At 41.2% G+C, this 14,108-nt stretch overlaps 1 pseudogene; it reads left to right on the top strand.

Annotated features, from left to right (window-relative positions):
• The first annotated feature begins 8,002 nt into the window (after positions 1-8,002).
• On the top strand, positions 8,003-9,797 carry LOC102477816 (adenylosuccinate synthetase isozyme 2-like; annotated as a pseudogene).
• The last annotated feature ends 4,311 nt before the right edge of the window (positions 9,798-14,108 follow it).

The following is a 14,108-nucleotide window of genomic DNA, read 5'->3' as shown; positions in this document are numbered from 1 at the left end:
AAAAAAGCAGACAAAGGGGAAAAAATGCAATGAGAGTGTTTTATTTCCAGTACCCCCACAGAACCCCAGGGAGAGCTGGGCCAAGACCAGGCAGAAGAGTGGGCACTGCTTGCCTTTGTAAAGACACACACAGCTCCAGGTGGACTGAGTCCCTGGTCAGAAGGCAGCTCTGCCAGCTCTGACCGCTGCGTGCCAGCTCCGCCAGCTCTGAGTAACCACTGCGTGCCATTCCACATTCTCACGACCACTGGCCACTTGCCATCTGTATTTTGAGATGTTCAAAAAGAGTGGGAAAATATTTTCTTCTCGTTTCCAGCAGGAAATCATTTCTGTAAGTGACTGAGTACTGCAAACAATCTTCAGTCTCGAAGTCGCATGCACCGAGACGGGTCCTCTTTATAAAATGGAGTATCTGGTCAGACTCTCCCACAAGTTCAATTCTCATGATCCTCAATGACCTCGGAACGGAAAGGCAGACTAGAGGGTCTTTTTGGGATATGGTGTTCCTTAACTGTGGATTATTTACTTCTAAAATTACTAAGATGAAGAAAATCTTGACATATTTCCCAAAGGTATTTATCCTGTGCTTTTCAAAGTTCAGAATGTGACTTTATAATGAAATCTAAGGCATAAATAATGCTTTTTAAAGATCCTAAGAGATTTTGCCAAATCAAATGATTACCTATTTCTTTTAGAAAAAAATAAATACAGGTGTTGGATTTCTTTACAAGTTGCTTAAAAAATGATTTCCTGGAGCTTCCATGGTTCACAGCTCTGGGACTGTTCTGTATCTATTTTCAAAGATGGGAGGTGTCCAGATCAGGTGAAGAGGAGGAAAGGAGAGGAGAAAATGAGATCAAAGCCTGTGCACTGGAGGAGAAAATGCTTTTTCTCTGTGACTGTGAAAATGCTTTCTGAAGGACTCTCCTCCCGCTGCAGGTTTGCATATGGCGGGTGCCACAGATGGATGGGCAGAAATACAGCTGTTAAGTGTCTGGCGCTCATGGTCTGAGATGAGAGCTCGCCGCCAGCTGGCCAGCAGCAGCCCGGCTTGGAGAGTGAGCAGATTCCTCCCAGCTGTAATGCAGCAGGAAGTAGAGAACTGTCGTTCACCAGTACTTCTAAGCCATCTTAGTGTAAGCGCTCTCCCTACAGCAGCTTCCCAGACAGCAGCCTCTGATGACACAGCACGCTTCGTCCAAATTCACGTAATGGTGGACGTGCAGTTACATTTGGATTGGGTTCGGTCTGGGTGCCCTGTGCAGGGGATGTGCTGGTTGTCAGTAGGCCACCAGTACCCATCGCAGCCCCAGAGACTGGCAGCCGGAGGCCTCATTGCCTCAGGCCCTGTGACGCAGTGTGAGGGGAGCCACCTTACTCAGCTAGCTTCCTGACAGTGGAAACGGCTGATTACCTACTGATGACAACATGTATAGTATTCTCGGCTGGACTGGTCTGAGATCTATTGCATGTTAGGTAAATTCTTTTTACAAGCCAAATGTTGTATAGTGAGCAAATATTTAAAAATAAGAAGAAAAATAAAATAAAGTAACAGTATCAGACATTTATTGTAGAAGTTTTAAAAATAGAGTTCTGAGTCTGAAATAAAATCCTCCCGAAGCCGCACATTTCAAGAGACTGAAGGTGTTACAAGGACAATCGTATCTGGAAGGTTAGTGATGCGGGAGAAAGGGAGATTAGATGACAAAGCCTCTGGGGGACCCACCTGCCAGCTCCCTCCAGAAGTGCAGAGGTCATGTCACCTCACAGGTTTGTGAGATAGCCACTGCGAGACGCTGACACTTTCTTTCCTACAAAGATTCATGTATGTCTCTGGATGTTTTTATGTTTAAAATTTCTATTTTTTTTTTTTAGAGTTTTTTTTTTTTTCCACTATAGGGCGTGTGCGTTCGCCAGACAGACAGAGAGAGACATAGAGACAGAAAGCAAGAAATCACCCCCCAGGGGGGATGGTCACGCCGCAATCCCTTCTCCTCCCGGGATCTTGGGCACGCCCGCACACGCGCCCGGCGTGAGTTTTAAGCCACCGGGTCCAGGACGCGACCCGTGGTCGACTACATGGGAGTCCAGCGATATAGCCATTACGCTAACTGCTGGTTCCATAAAATTTCTATTTTTAAAGGGAAATTTTTATCTAACTTTGAATGTACACTGGAGGGGAAAATGGGTGCAAGATGACCCCTCCTTTCTCAGTGCAGGAGCTAGCAGAGACCCGCACCCACACCAGCGCAAATCTGTCCTGGCACATTGGTTCTTCATGCCGTGCTGATCCTGGCATTTCGATGAGGCGGAGGAAGAAGAGAGAATAACGAGTACCGAGCTGGAGGACGGATGTCTGCAAGAACTTTGGGGATGGTCTGAGGTGCTGCCCAGGCCTGCAGGTGGGCTGAGGTTTTGGCTTCTGGTGGAAGTGAAGGAGTGAGCAGGAGGCCCTGGCTCTTCCACAAGGGCACACCCCGAGCAACCTCTCGTTGGCGCCCTCTGATGGCCTGCTGAGATAAAGGCCCTCTGAATGCCTAAAACCAACATACATGGCAAAGTCATGGGTCCTTTAGCAGGTTCCCTTGAGCAAGTGAAAGAGGACCTTTTGGAGTGCAAGCCCTTCAGCCTTCTTCATAAGTATTTGTGATTCATTAGCCTTCAGTCTCTCAAGACTTGATGGGCCCTTTTATCTTTCCTCAAGCTGCAACAAAAAAGTAATCATAAACCGAGCTGCACGTGACTGAGAAGGCAGTGCTACCAGCTGCATAGTTATTATAGAACATGGAGTGGAAAACAGATAAGAAACCATTTCATAATTTGCAAACACCAGGAGCTAGTGGTTGAAAGGAGGCAGAAGAATAAATGAATGAGTTCTGATTTCCCTCTTAATACCATAATTGTGAAATGGTTTAATTAAACAGAACTGGAGAAAAGATAAATACTTTTTTAAAACAGTAGTTTTCAAAGAACAAGGTGAAAATAGGGAACAGAAATTTTCATGTAATTCACATGGTATTTCTGCAATTTATCTGGGACTCATGGATGTAACACTTTCAAATACTCTGTTTATCTCTCCTGGCTGCCAATTTTATCACAAGTGGAAATAGAGCTTTAGGAAATAACGGCACATTGGCTAATAAACACTGTCTGATGCAGTGATTTATTTTCTTCAGAAGTTATAGCTGTGTTCAAAGTGATATCCAGTGAAGTGTCACACATTAATTTAGAAATATTTCAACAGGAAAATTTATCTGTGAACTTTGTAATACCACAATGTTACTGTAAAAACACCCTCCCTTTTTTTCTCTTCTATCCACAGCAATGATAACAACATACCTCACAAATGCAACTCAGTTCTCAATTAATAGCATATTCCAGGCTCTCCCCTCTGTGCATCTTCTAACTAAGAACCATGGCAGGTAGGAGATGGTGTAGGAGGGAGACAGGGGAGAAAAAGAAGTCTGCTTTAAGACGTGGACACTAATAATTGTGGTGAGTTGTACTCTTTCAAGGCTTAAAAACTTGACTATAAGGGAAGTTGAGAATTGTTTAGGCCTAGGCATGAGAAGGAGTAATCCCATCCCATCTTTCAGCCCAGGTAGACTTAGACGAAGAGCTGTTAAGTAGGAAGATGGGTAGTAGAGACAGGTTACACCGTTTGGCTTTGTGGCTAGCAAATTTATGAGAACTTGGAAAGAAATAGTTTTAGGACTTTATGATTTTCGTGGTAAGAAAAAAATTTATGCATCTTCTAAGGAACCATTCTGAAAACTGAGCTGCGTGGTCCTAAGATTTTGTTTCTGGGCCAGTGATCGCACAGAAGTGGCGCATCTGGGCACACACGGCGAAAGTGTCCTGGCTGGGGACCTCCTTGAGCACACACGGGCCCCGGATCTGGGCGGGCTGAGACCGGGCTGAGAGAGCCTCTCTGTCTCTCTGTCTAACCTTCTCTCTCTATCTCTCATGGAAGACATAAATGAATAAACAAACAAAAAATATGTCATTTCTTCCACAACATCAAACGCACACAAGTGGCTGGACCAGTTGCAGTATTGTAAGCACATTGACGATTTGAGAGTTAGGACCAAGAATCGTAGGTCATGAATTAGCTCTGCCTCTGCAGCCACGGGATCTCCTCCCTAAGCTTTGTGTGTGCACTCTCTCTTTTTCTATCTCAGAAACCCAAGGACAGCTTGCCATGCTCTTATTCAAGCATAGTAGTTCTGGAAATCAACCTTACATGGTACGAGACCCTGGGAATATAGGGAGAAGAAAAAAACAAATAACTTGCAAGTCAACAGGGAAATATGAGTTGCAGAGAGTTTTCTGTTACCATGGCAAATCCACCTTCCTTCCCAAACTTAATCTCCCGTACTTTGAAACACAGTCTCAGTGCTAACAGAAGCTAATCACTACAGTAACCTTACTGCACACATCTCTGCCTGCGTGCTCTTACTACCCTCCAGGTCCCTGCTACGACCTGGGGATGCTGCAAGCATTAAATGGCTTGGACACACGTGGCTCTTGTCTCTGGGCCTGAAACAGAGCTGTCGGTGCAGACTAGCATTTGGCAATACAACTCTTATGATCTAAATTCTCCATATATCTTTTTAAAATTATTATTTAATTTTATTTATTAGTTTTAATTTGCTATGGGCACATGTGTTCACCAGAGAGAGATACAGAGAGAGAAAGGGAAAATGAGAACACAAGTCGCCGGGTCCAGAACTCAAACTGCTGCTGTCCAGGTGGGAGTCCAGCACCCAAACCACCACGCTGCCTGCTGGGCCCCTCCATGTATCTTTTCTCAACTTCTTTTTTGAAAAAATATTTAGCCAAGGCAAGATTTTTTTTTTTTAATTTTACTTAGATAGGATGTATGTGTTCTTGAGAGAGAAACGGGGGGTGGGGAGGTGGAGAAGATGGCCATGCCATAGTGGTCTCTCTTTCCTCCTCTCAGAATTCTGGGCATGCATGTATACGTGTCCAGCGCCTTTCTCAAACTGCCAGGTCTAGGACTCAAACCTCACAGTTGGCCATGTGGGATCCAGCCTCCTCAGCCACCACACCACTAGGCAGCCCTTTCCAGAACATTTTTAACCATTGTGATCTAGTCATAGAAAAGGAGGTCAGCACTTTCAAATAATGGATGTTATTTGGTTGCCATTCTGCAAGAAAAGGCTGCTTTTTTCCTTTTCTGAGTGTGGGTACCAGGGTAATAATGGAACACCTCGTTCAAGGACCTTTCTCAAATAATACCACATGTGCTCTTTTAACTTGAGCATCTTGTAAGACAAGAAACATGAGGACACTGGAACAAGATGATAAAACACAGTCCGCAGTAACTGCATAACTGCAGAATGAATACACGTAAAATAAGACATAAGAAATGACCAGTGAGCAATGAAATCCCAACCTTAAGAATATCTTCCTCCTTGTTTTGGTTTCATTGTTTGTTTGTTTGTTGTTGTTTTGTTTGTTTTTGGAGCAGTTTCTGCTATAGGGTGCATGCACTTGTCAGAGAGACAGAGAGACAGAAAGCGAGAAATCCCCCCCCCCCCGCCCCGGGCGGATGGCCATGTCGCAATCCTTTCTCCTCCATTCTCCTCTCAGGATCTTGGGCACACATGCACACACGCCCAGAATGAGTTTAAGCCACTGGGTCCAGGACTCAGACTGCAGTTGACTACATGGGAGTTCAGCAACATAGCCATTATGTCAACTGCTGGTCCTGGTTTCATTGTTATTCTCAGTGGTCTTCTGGCTTGGCCCAATGCCCAAGTCAAAGTGAAAGTGTTCATTGTAGAGAGAACTCAGCCCGTCTCCCTTCTCCAAGTTGTCACCAAATCATACAAGTTTAACCTACTGTGCTTCTATGGATTTCACATTTTTCCTCCTCCTTGCTGTTCATATCTCCTTGAAGTGTCAGAAAAACTACTTTTCCCTAATATCAGTGCCCTCTGTAAAAATACCTGTTGCAACAACAGTAACAAAATAGTTGAGAGACATTTTGCAGTGTTGTATGGTTTCTGTAAGGACAGAATAACTCAGGGGTGGAGTGTTAACTGGAAAGCTTCCCAACTACTTTGACTCTGAGTGTTAGACTTGTTTCTGGCATCCTGGCTGACTTGAACAATCCTTTCTCCAACTGCAACATCTAGATCAAGAGCAACCATTTTGTTATTTGACTGGGATTTGTCTACATAGCCGTTTGAACGTCATTTCAGTTTAGCAGGGGCTGTCTGTGAGCCATCGTTCACTCATGCTTTATTCGGAAACATTGCTTTTTGCACCTGCTCTGCATTGGGGAACTGATCCTGGGCCAAGGACAGAGCAGTAAGCACAACAGACAGAACCTTAGCTTGGGAGGAATTCGTTCAATGGGAAAACAACAGGCAATAAGATGAAAAGCAAATCAGAGTATGGGAGGTATCCTAAATGCCCAGAAGAAAAATGCATCTGAAACATCGGCATGGAAGTGGAGAGGGTATTTCAGGTAGGATGGCCAGGAAATGAGCGAGAGAGGCACTCACGGTCCACTCGTTGGTATGCAAACTGAACAACTGGCGGAATCAGAGTCTGTTACCTGAGAAAAGTTGGGTTGGAACTGGGGTCAAATACTGGGACCTAGTAGGTATTTTTAGACTGAGAGTCAAGAGGGAACATTAAGTAGGTAATTGTCCAGGGGGAGAAGTCTGGGTTAGAGACAGACATCTGGGAAAGACTGTAGGGGTGAAGCCATCAGTCTGGGCTGGAGAGAGAACAGTTTAAGGTCTGAGCCGTGGAGAGGGTGGGCGAAGCCTGAGAAGGAGCAGGGGGAACTGGAAGGAGGCCAGGCCAAGTGGCATCCTGGAAATGCAGAACCCCAAATACTGCAGGCATGGGGCCCCCTCTAATGAATGCTGTAGAGAGAAGTGCCATGAGGCCTATGGCATGCCCCTGTGCTTGGCAACGTGTGCCCAAGAGTGACAATGAGAAAGGTCCAGGCGACTGTGGCCCCAGGCCAAATGGCATGGTCTCAGGAAGAAAGGAAGGAGAAATCAACTTTCTGAACACCAGGGTCTTCCTTTTTCTTCAAAGCCTTCTTTACTAAGTGACTCAGCATTAAGAGCTTTTCTTCACCAGAGAAATAAAGGGGGTTTTACCTCATGAAAATGGGAGGAAGGCACAGAGATGCTTGTTCAGCCGAGGCGTGACTTGAGCAGCTTGACAAACTCATTCCCAGCAGTTCCAGCAGCAAAGCTCCTTCCACCGACATGTTCCAAACCACACCCGAGTAACTCTCGATCCAAATAGCTTGAGGCATTTTTTTTCTTGTAAATCGAAGGCTAGAGTATGATTACTGAGGAATCCTGGAAAGCTGGCAATCTATTTTTTTTCTTTTTTGAGGAATAATCTTCTAAAAGCTTTTCCTCCTGTGTAAGTAGCAAAGTACCAAAGTCAACATAATTTATGTTTCAGTCCCCACAGTTCTTCAAGGAAGACATTTCTCAACCTGAGAGCTATTTAACTATTAATATGTAAACTGGAGAGAAAACTACACACATACACACACGTACACACACACATACACACACTCATATTATCCTAAAAACTACAGAGGAAAATGTCAGAAGACTTTTTTTAAACTAGTAGATACTGGGCCCAATTATTGCCCCCCCCAAAAAAAAAACACATAAGATACCATGAACTTTGTACCCAGAAAGGTAGAAATATGAGGAGAAAGTAATTTTTGCCATTTTAGGCAATTAAAGGAATCATATTGTGGTTAAAAAAATATTAATGAACTCTCACTAACGATAACCACTGCTCGCTATCTAATAATAGCTCCTTCTCGTCATTGAGTGGGAGCACATGGGAGCATGCCAAGGTGTACCACCATCAATTTCTGTCTGCTGAAAGGTTCCTCTGCATAGGAAGGAAGATGAAAACTTGAGCTTTGTGGTAGACTTTGGATTCATTTAGGAAATCGTAGATCTGATGTCAGTTAACTCTTGAAATGCCAACCTGCGTTATTAGAAATTGCACTTCAATACAAAACGGGTCCTCTATTCAGTCATCATTTGAAGTCCACGTGGGCTACCCCTTTGTGACTCGGATCGCCATCCATCAGCCTGACTGTGATCAAGGAGCCCAGCTTCAAAACTGGGTTTCTGAAGTCTAATATTTACCAAATGTGCAGACGTGTCCCTCGCAGTGCTCCTCATAAGTTAGGAAGTACAGACCACTGACTTTCTCCCAGTTCCACAGTGACATGTCCTCATGACTGCTCTGCATCTGCAGGTCACCCCAGATGCCGTTGTTTTTCTCATTCCTCAAGGCTGCATTGTGGCCTAAACCACTTTAAGCAAATTTAAATCAGTTTGCTGAGTTAACTCTGTAGCACTTGCCTGATTTGGGAAGGGAGACCAGGGAGAACCATTTTTAAATGGCATTTAAGGCATAAAATTGGACTTCATAATTAATTGAAAGTGATCCTCTCAAATGTGCAATTTATATTTAAACTAAAAAATAACTTCGAATTTAATTTATACTTAGAAGGAATCATGGAAACCTTAACATGGTTGTGTGTGTGTGTGTGTGTGTACTTTTTAAAATTAAAATGAGTTTGCTTAATTTAAAAGATTTTAGGGTGAAACAACTAAGGTAGAAATTAACTGTTTATCACTCAGATGTAGGGTTTTCAAATGCAGCAAATTTATTCATGAGACATACAGATACTGAAAAACTATTCACTATTGATTTTAATGTTCTGTATTTACTGTGGCAGGACATAACAGTTTCATAAAAACAAATAATCAACCTTTTTGTGATTTCTTTCTGAGAATGACAGAATAAAGTTTCCTTTCAGCTTATTCTTCCAAAGTAACTCGGAGTGGACTTGAGATGCACAATCTTGTTTCTGACTTTGAGGGCTTTTCTCTGAGAGGTTCAAAGTTCTAGCTAACCAATACAGATCTAGTTACCCCACTTTGGAAATACATATTGAAGGTGAATTACAAAAACTCAAGGGTTATTTGGAAAGAATTAAGCCAATGGTGAGAGAAGGAGTTTATCTCCTATACAAGGCCCTATATGGACTATCAAAGAAAATCTTGGTCGAAGGCACAAATGCAGCAGTTCTAGATATTGATTTGGGGACCTATCCTTTTGTAACTTCTTCAAACAGTAGCGTGGGAGGTGTTTGCATGGGTTTGGGTACGCCTGCTCAAAATCTCAGAGAAGTGTATGGCGTCGTGAAGACTTAGCTAGAGTAGGCGTCAGTGCCTTTCCTACAGAGCAACACAATGAAATTGGAGAGTTTTCACAAAAAAGGGATAGAGAGTTTACTTCTAGAAGGAAAAGATGTGACCAGTTGGACCTTGTTTTGCTCAAATATGCTCATATGATCAATGGATTTACTGCATGGGCACTTACCAAGGTGGATATTTTGGACATGTTTACAGAAATCAGAGTAGGAGTTGCCTACAAGTTAGATGGTGCAGTCATTCCTCATTTCCCAGCAAACCAAGAAGTCTTAAATAAAGTTGGAGTTCAGTATAAGACCCCCAGACTAGAACACAGACATATCAAATGCAAATACTTTTAAAGAACGACCTATTGATGCACAAAATTATGTTTGATTTATTGAAGATGGACTTCAAATTCTAGTTAAATGGATTGGTGTAGGCAAATCCAGAGAGTCGACAACTCAAGTCTTTCAAGAATTTCCAGTAATGCAACAAACACTCCTTGAGAAGAGGGGGAAAGACTTCCTTAAATATCTCATTTACAACTTGCAAGTTCCAGAATAAAGACATGGAAGTGAGTTAAGTTGTTTCCAGTCCCTTCAGAAGGACAGCTGTTATGGGGGCAGTCATTGGCATACTCCGGGCTGGCTTTCCCTAGCCGGCACGATTGCTGGATCATTCGTTGCTCCTGCTGCTTATAGTCCACATTTTCTTCTAATGTTTAGTGAGAGTATAGTTCATGTTGTTTGAAATCTACACTAGAATTACTTTCAATGCAGTTTTTCCTCATTACTGTCATTGTGTGTTCTTAGACTTTCCCCCATATTAAGATAATAAGAACAATTAATGCAATTTTACACAAATATTTTTACATTCCAATCATTCCATTTTGTTATTGTAGTCTTTGCTGTTAGAAAAAAAATGATGAAGAGGTAGGGGTTCTGTAAACTTTCGTAATATTACGAATTCTGTTTGAGTTGCGAACTGTTTATTTTCTGCTGAGACTATTGCAAAATTGAGCTTTGGCTTTGGGTACGAGGGGGTAGTATATTCATGGATCTTCTAATTTGTACAAAACATAGAACTTATTTCTCTCTATAAATCATTTAATATATTAAATATTTAATTAAATGAAATAAATGTTCATTGAGTAAAAATGTTCCCCCAAACAACAATCTTAATGTTAAAAACATTAATCATTAAAAGATCTGTTGTGATTAAAAAAAATAATAAAAAGTTTCCTTTCAGAGAGCATTACTGCTCTTAAAATGTGATATAAAACTGTTTCCAAGTAGAACTCAGAAACAGCAAATAACTAATCCAGTGGCTTTCAAAGTGTTTTCCAAAGGTCAGCAGCATTGGCACACCTGAAAATCGAGGAAGTATGCATGCTCAGGTTGTGACCACAGGGGTTACAATACGTTCCATTCCGTGGGATCGGAAACCCTACATTGCAGTGACACTCTCCTGCCCTGGTTCTGATACTCAGTTAAGCTTCAAACCCATGAACTAGGGGACTGTTTGATTTTCATTAATAACCAAAACCTTCCAGCAAATGCTTGTAAGCTAAAGAGAACAGGTTTTGATTCTTGTTGGTTTGTGTTTTGTTTACCATTATTGTTGTTGTTATAGAGGCAGAGAAATCAACCTTCCACACTGAATTAAGTCCTCTCTTAATGAACCACTGAGCATGTGGCTATGGGGAGAGCAGTGGCAAGGACAGAGTGAGAGGTGATGTCTGAGTCTGCACAGCCCTTTACCCAAGGGCTGGCCTAAGACAGTTTCCCAGTACCGAGATTATTTATCGACTACCACCTACGCCATTTAATCAAATCAGCTCCAATGTTCGATTTCACAGATAGTGGGGCCACCTTATCTAAAGAATGCCTTATAATGATTTCTAAGTAATATCAGGTAATGAAGACTTTAAAACTGCTGGGTAAAAGGCTGAATAAAAGGCTTTTGCTTTCTACAGAGAGTGCTATTGTTTTTAACTGATAGGAAACAGTTTCCAAGCAGGACCCAGAAATAGCAAATGACCAAACCAGTGGTTCTCAAAATGTTTTCCAAGGGTCAGCTGTGTTGAAACACCTTAATGAGGTGAGAAGTGCCAGTCATCAGAAAAGTCATGACTTAGGGACCAGCAGTTAGCGTAATGGCTATGTCACTGGAGTCCCATGTAGCTGACCGCAGTTCAAGTCCTGGACCCGGTGGCTTAAAACTCACGCCGGGCGTGTGTGCATGCATGCCCAAGATCCCGAGAGGAGAATGGAGGAGAAGGGATTGTGGCATGACCATCCCCCCTGGGGGGTGATTTCTCGCTTTCTATCTCTCTGTCTCTCTCTGTCTGTCTGGTGAGCGCATGCGCCCTATAGAAAAAACCTCTCCAAAAAAAAAAAAGTCATGACTTACTTTTTTTGTTTTTCTATGCAAAAATTCACATTCCAACAACCCAATATATACAAGATATAAGCAGAAATGGCATAACAAAGAACTTCTAAAGAATGATACCATCAGTGAGTTCCAGTCCTATGTTGACATCCATGAATTTAGAAGAGTTGGTGGGATACCATGTTACTCAATTGCAGTAACAGATAATTACAATCCCAGAGGCTCAACATTTGAATTCCATACACACTAATGATATTAAATTAGAATTACACCACCTGGTATTCAGATGCTATTATGTAGGTGGGATCAATGATATGTTATCTTAATCTTTACATTTTGACATAGTTTAAGGCTTTTGAACAAATAAACATATTTGTTTATTATTTATTCATTTAAATAAAAGAATAAACAGAAATTAGCCTGATGCTATTAACTTTGTTTACTTAATCCTTGTTTTTTTTCCCTCCTATGTTCTCGATGTCAAAAATATAACTCTTATTTATATAAGTTGTAATTGTCACCCTTTTCAATATGACATTATTCAAAGAGGTCTGATTAAATGTTTCATTAATATTTATATATTTAAAAGACATAACACATATAAAACAAATACAGATGTGTGTATTTACAATATGTATGCAGAAATGTATATATATACACATATACATATTCTACATGTGTATATCCCATCCATCAGCATTACATTAAGATTGTAATCATCTAAATGGCATTATAATGCCCTACTTTGCATAGCTACAAAGACCATATAGAGCTGTTCTATAAACTCACTGCTAGCAGCTCAGAAAGGCTCAAGAAAATGGACAAGTCTCTTGTGTTGAAGATCCGTGCATGATAATGGTGACAAAATGTCAGGGCGATCGTAACTGAAGGATGAACAATTCACACATAATCAAAACTTTTTATAAAACACAGAATGGCAAAACATCATTATGCATCACAACCTAAGCCAACAACCACTTTTAAAATAAATTCTTAAACTTAAAACATGGAGGAATGGAGGATAAGGCATTCCTTTCCACAAGTGGTTAAGTGCATGAACTAAAGAGACCAATTCACCCAGAATTTATTAAGTTTTTCTTTATTGGTGATAGAGCACATGTATATGTGAGAAAAAGAGAGAGGAGCACCCTCCACAGGGTCTGGTCACACCTCAATCCACTTCCTCTTATCTTCCAGTCTCTCGATCCTGGGTTCTGGGCATGTGTTGACTTGCTCCAGGCTGAGGGGGCTGAGGATTGAGCTGCAGTGGTCATGTGTCATCCAGTCTTTCTTGAGTAGAGCATTGTCACTTGGCCAGAGTGGCTTGATTTATTGAATCTCCAAGACAAACTCAATTTTAATGAAAATTCTTCAAAAGGTTTCTGGCTTTTAAGAATGTAGATGTCCTATACAACTTAGTTCATGGGACAAATGACCAAGAAGATAGCAGTTAACCACAGAATCCTAACATTAACTAAGGAATTGTTGATGCATTCACATGTGTTAATAGTGGATCTTGCTGAAAAATTGGAAAAGTTAAAAAAAAAAAGAAAAGAAAAGAAAACAGCTGCTACTATGCACAGATCTCTTACCATGGGGGAAAAAAAGTAAAGAAAAGAAAAAGAAAACACTTCACTTTCATTAGACATCAGTTTTAGCTTAAAATAATGTGGAAAGTAATAAACCATATCTTTTAGAAATGCAGTTCCCTAATTTTATCATCCCCTAAGGCAGCAACAGCTAGGGTAAATAATTATCTTTGTGCTATTCAAACATGAAAAGCCCAACCTTGTTTTGAAACCCAATTCTAGCCAACCTCAGAAGAGGTCTCCAAATCCCCTCGATTATGAATGCCATCACTCTGTCTTCTAAAGCGGAGGAGCAGGAGTCCACCCGTTTATGTTATATCTGTTTCTTATAACTCATTTCATGTCCAAAGGATTTCATCTGACTAATATATCACAAATCATAAACTTATTAATATGTTTAGAACCACATAACTCAAGCCATGCTTTGTAGGAAACATTAAAGCTAAGGAACTGCTTCATTTTATGAAATAAACACTCTAACATTAACAGAAACAATTATTTGATGTGAAATTTCTGCCCCTGAACAAAACAACTATCCCAACACTAGAGAAAGACTCACAAATCGAGATCATTCTAGTGTTCATCCTCATGTTTGATTCATGTCTGAGAAGTTCTTTAGTTGAAATGTTGAGATGGTATAAATTGCTACTTTTCGCTAAATTGCATGAAATATCTCACAGAACGTCTCTCTGATGATGTAGTGTGTACAGTTTTCACATGGCCTTAGTTTCGTAACCAGTGTTCACAGACTACTGAGATAGTCTGATTAAAAATGCTCACATGATTAAATTCTCCTATTTTATATTCCTCCGTACATTCTGGATGATGAGTAATTTTATTTTTTGTTCGAGAGAGAATAGTTGGAATATGAAGCTTGAGCCAGAACATTGAATGT

The sequence above is a fragment of the Tupaia chinensis genome, unplaced genomic scaffold, assembly GCF_000334495.1.
Source record: "Tupaia chinensis unplaced genomic scaffold, TupChi_1.0 Scaffold000644_1, whole genome shotgun sequence".
In the NCBI taxonomy this organism is placed as follows: Eukaryota; Metazoa; Chordata; class Mammalia; order Scandentia; family Tupaiidae; genus Tupaia; species Tupaia belangeri.
The sequence above is the reverse complement of the archived record's forward strand: the minus strand, read 5'-3'. Positions and strand labels throughout refer to the sequence as shown.